Source organism: Rattus norvegicus, chromosome 8, assembly GCF_036323735.1.
Source record: "Rattus norvegicus strain BN/NHsdMcwi chromosome 8, GRCr8, whole genome shotgun sequence".
NCBI classification, from domain to species: domain Eukaryota; kingdom Metazoa; phylum Chordata; class Mammalia; order Rodentia; family Muridae; genus Rattus; species Rattus norvegicus.
The window spans coordinates 12,254,033-12,259,571 of NC_086026.1; positions in this window are offsets into that span (position 1 = coordinate 12,254,033).

The window sequence follows — 5,539 nt, forward strand, 5'->3', positions numbered from 1 at the left end:
ATTATTTCAGAAAACAGAAAATTAACAGGAATCTCTCACTCTGTAGACCAAAAAGAAAACCAGCTGAAGTTTGAGTAAGAAACTCAAGATCAGCAGCAGTTGACATTGTTAACTTCACTAAACACAGAGTCGCCTCAGAGACACATCTCTGAGTGTGTTTATGCTGAGACTTAATGGAGGAGAGAAGACAGACTGAATGAATCACCCTCCCATGGGCTGGGGTCCCAGACTCAGTAAAGAGAAGAACAGGACAAAAAGGTGAGCCCCAGAGTTTATCTCTCTGTGCTTTTGACTATAGATGCATTATGACCCGTCAGAATGGAGTATACTCCTTCTCAAAACATTAAAAACTAAATAAAACCTTCACTTTGTCAGGAATTTCATCCTAGTAATGAGAAAAGAAATATATCATTATTTTCCATTATTCACTCTGTAGCTCCATGAGAGCCTGAGAATCCAGTGACTCAGAGGGTGGATGTCTTCCTAACTAGTAGACCACATGCTTAGGATGCTCCCTGGGGGAAATTGTTAAAGAAAAATAACAACCAAGCCCCTGCTGAACATCAACAGCCTTACAAGCAGAGAAGAAAGCAGCATGAGTCTGGGGAAACACCAATGTCTACTCCCAAAACTCTTCAAGGTATGACTGCTGTTTGGTCCCCAAAGATGCTATATACTAGGCTATGTCTGTCAAGCTGAAAACACTGTATAATATTGTACTTTAATTAACAATACTGTACTCCATATTTAAGATGTATTAGAGGATAGAACTGTTGTTTCACTCTACCAAAACAGCAAGTCTTCATTTTGAAAATATAGAATTATCTCTATTTGACATTATCTAATTTTTACAAAATTCTGAATCCCGCCCAAAGTTTCTTGTTCAGCAAAGATATGTGATCAATCAAGGACCTCCACATCAAGCCAGATACACTCAAACTAATAGAAGAGAAACTAGGGCAGCATCTCGAACACATGGGGGCTGGAAAAAATTTCCTGAACAAAATACCAATGGCTTATGCTCTAAGATAAAAAACCGACAAATGGGATCTCATAAAACTGCAAAGCTTCTGTAAGGCAAAGGACACTGTGGTTAGGACAAAACGGCAACCAACAGATTGGGAAAAGATCTTTACCAATCCTACAACAGATAGAGGGCTTATATCCAAAATATACAAAGAACTCAAGAAGTTAGACCTCAGGGAGACAAATAACCCTATTAAAAATGGGGTTCAGAGCTAAACAAAGAATTCACAGCTGAGGAATGCCGAATGGCTGAGAAACACCTAAAGAAATGTTCAACATCTTTAGTCATAAGGGAAATGCAAATCAAAACAACCCTGAGATTTCACCTCACACCAGTGAGAATGGCTAAGATCCAAAACTCAGGTGACAGCAGATGCTGGCGAGGATGTGGAGAAAGAGGAACACTCCTCCATTGTTGGTGGGATTGCAGACTGGTACAACCATTCTGGAAATCAGTCTGGAGGTTCCTCAGAAAATTGGACATTGAACTACCTGAGGACCCAGCTATACCTCTCTTGGGCATATACCCAAAAGATACCCCAACATATAAAAAAGACACATGCTCCACTATGCTCATAGCAGCCTTATTTATAATAGCCAGAAGCTGGAAAGAACCCAGATGCCCTTCAACAGAGGAATGGATACAGAAAATGTGGTATATCTACACAATGGAAAATTATTCAGCTATCAAAAACAATGCCTTTATGAAACTCATAGGCAAATGGTTGGAACTGGAAAATATCATCTTGAGTGAGTAAGCCAATCACAGAAAAACACACATGGTATGCACTCATTGATAAGTGGCTATTAGCCCAAATGCTTGAATTACCCTAGATGCCTAGAACACATGATACTCAAGATGGATGATCAAAATGCTTCACTTCTTCTTTAAAAGGGGAACAAGAATACCCTTGGCAGGGAATAGAGAGGCAAAGATTAAAACAGACACAGAAGGAACACCCATTCAGAGCTTGCCCCACATGTGGCCCATACATATACAGCCACCCAATTAGACAAGATGGATGAAGCAAAGAAGTGCAGGCCGACAGGAGCCGGATGTAAATCTCTCCTGAGAGACACAGCCAGAATACAGCAAACACAGAGGCGTATGCCAGCAGCAAACCACTGAACTGAGAATAGGACCCCCGTTGAAGGAATCAGAGAAAGAACTGGAAGAGCTTGAAGGGGCTCGAGACCCCGTATGAACAACAATGCCAAGCAACCAGAGCTTCCAGGGACTAAGCCACTACCTAAAGACTATACATGGACTGACCCTGGACTCTGACCACATAGGTAGCATTGAATATCCTAGTAAGATCACCAGTGGAAGGGGAAGCCCTGTGTCCTGCTAAGACTGAACGTGATTGTTGGGGGGAGGGCGGTAATGGGGGCAGGATGGGGAGGGGAACACCCATAAAGAAGGGGAGGGGGAGGGGTTAGGGGAATGTTGGCCCGTAAACCGGGAAAGGGATTAACACTCGAAATGTAAATAAGAAATACATTAATAAAAAAAAAGATATGTGATCAATGTTTTAAAAATCAGTTGTATTTTTAAAAGTCAAAGGAACAATCTTAAAATGAAGATCAGAAAGCATTTCCAAATGTAGCAAGAAACTCATCTCTAAATATAACAGAATAACAATAAACATAAATAAATGAATGAATGATACTCCATGCTTCATGACTTGAATTAAAACTTGACATATCCATGCCATTGACATATCAATGGCAGCCATTGCCCTCCAAAGTGACCTACAGGCTTGATGAAATGCTTACCAAAATATCAGGCTTCTTTGAGGACATTGATAAGGCCATTCTGTCACATGGGCCAGAGAGGCTGGAAATTCTTGAAAAGGAACACAGCTGGATAATTTATACTTTGTCATTTCAAAACATGAAAAACTATAATGATTAAGGTTGTGCAATGCTGGGGCATAGTAATAGGCATATTGGTCTCCAAAGCACAACTGAGGGTCATGTATAAAGCCACAGTGTAGAAAATTTGATTTTCAATCGTAGTGAGAAATCAATTTAAAGATTAAGAATGAAGACATAGTCTTGAATAAATGGACACTGATGTGCAGAAAAATGAAGTTGGACCCTGAACCCACAACATATAACACAAATTAACTCAAAATCAAACAGGGATCTAAAGTACATGGATGAAAATGTAGAGATAAACCTTCATGGCTTTAGATTAGGCAAGGTTTCTTGGATAATGATACCTATGAAATCTAAGGTTTATATATACATTTGATACCACAAACACCAAAAATAATAACAAATTGGACTCATTCAAAATTATGTATTATTGTACCTCAAAGCATAATGTATAGAAAGAGTAAGAAGACAACTTTCAAAAAAAGAGTGAATGTTTGCAAATCATATAAAATATGTCATAAGAATGCACCATCCATAATGGATAAATAGTCTTTACTACTTGAAAATTTAAACACAACTAAAAGTAGCAACCCAAAGTTTTAAATGGATCTGTCCTCAAAGGTGTGCAAATTGTTTACAGAATTAAGATATAGTTGAGATGATGATAATGACATCAACAATGACAACGACAATGGCAATGATTATTATTAGGGAAGTGTGATGAACATTATGTTTAAAAAGCATTTCAAGTCCACTACAATGGATGTAACTAACAGTAAGAAATATAGCTGGACAATGGTTGTGCATGGCTTTAATCTCAGCAACTGACACGCAGAGGCAGGAGGATCTCTGTCAGTTCAAGACCAGCCTGGTCTACAAAGCAAGTCCCAGGATAGCCAGGTCTAAACAGAAACCCTAAAATCCTTTCTCAAAAGATGAAAGAAGACAGAGGAGGAGGAGGAGGAGAAGGAGGAGGAGGAGGAGGAGGAGGAGGAGGAGGAGGAAGAGGAGGAGGAGGAGGAGAAAGGAAGGAAGGAAGGAAGGAAGAAAAAGAAAGAAATGAAGGAAGGAAGGAAGGAAGGAAGGAAGGAAGGAAGGAAGGAAGGGAGGAAGGGAGGGAGGGAGGAAGGAAGATTGATGAACAAGGATTTGTGAGCATGTTAATAAATTGCAACCATGTATACTTTTATTAGACAAGTACAGTGCTTCTCTTTTTCTTCTGCCCGCATGCTGCCATGCTCACCGCCAAGATGATAATGGACTAAACCTCTGAAACCAGAAGCAAGCACCAACCAAATGTTTTATAAGAGTTGCATGGTCTTGATGTCTCTTCAGAGCAATAGAACAGGGTCTAAGAAAGAAGTCATCGTGGTAATGAAATAATAGCAGTAGGGTTATAAGACAGCTGAGCACATTGTACCCACAGTCAAAAAGTAGTGAGCATGCCTGTGCTCAGCTCACTTTCTTCTGTGTGTCCAGTCTGAGACCTCAGTCCACAGAAAGGAACTGCATACACTCAGGGTGGCTCTTCTCAGTTCAATTAACTTAATATACATAATCCTTCACAGTCATGATTAGAGTCTTTTAGGGGATTCTAGATGCTATCAAGTTGACCATCAATATTAACCATAACAATGTATGATAATAAAAACTAGAAACTATGCAGACATTAGGTTGACGGCTAATGACAGGGTTCACATATCATTAGGAGCAGGTGTTGTATACCTTATCATTGTGAATCTGGGCAAGTTGCCTAGCTTTATCCGTCCAGATAAATATGAGACCACAATACTTTACATAGTCATAAAGGAGAGGAGGTATGGTATATACATGTTTTTACATATTTAATAAATGATCTTGTACAAATCACTATTTCAAAGTAAAAATATAGCTCTCCTAGGAAATCTAGTGCATCTCTACCCTGAAGTTAGTTATTTTAGAAGTTTGTATCTAGTACTAATAATGCATAAGATGAACCTCTCCTCCCTTGGGGCACTTGGCTTTTCTGTACTCTCAGTTCCTATACCTTCCTATTCCGTGCACAGAGCTACACTGAACATCAAGGAAACTGGGCAGAGTCAGCAGAAGTAGAATCTACCCAGAGGAGGGCTTCAGATAGTGGCAGGGGTGAAACATGTGGTAATGGAAGGGAAGGACTGACCCATCTGCCAGGGTCTTTTGACCATTTGACATGCATGTCCTTTTAAAATCTCATCTAACAGGGCTGCAAGGTAGAAATCTATGCATACTTTTTGTACATTGCTTTTTATTCTGCATATTTGATTTATTTGCTTTGATTTTTTTCCTATGGAACAGCAGACTATCATTATAAAAACACAAGAAAATCTGGGGCCCAAAAATACTGGCATAAGGGCAGGTTTCCCATTGCTAGCAGAATGGGGTTAAGCTAGAAGCCACCTACTCTATCTGAACCAGTTTCTTCATTTTATGAGAAACACAAAATGGCACCTACATGGTATCTTGGATAAAAAGGCTCAATCAGCTCTTGATTCTCTTCCTCTTAGTTTTTCATTCATGTCCATATGGGACAACTTGGACTTTTAACTTTGGTATAGATCTCCTTCACTTCTTGAACATAAAGACCTGAAGATCCACTAGCTTCATGTGTATT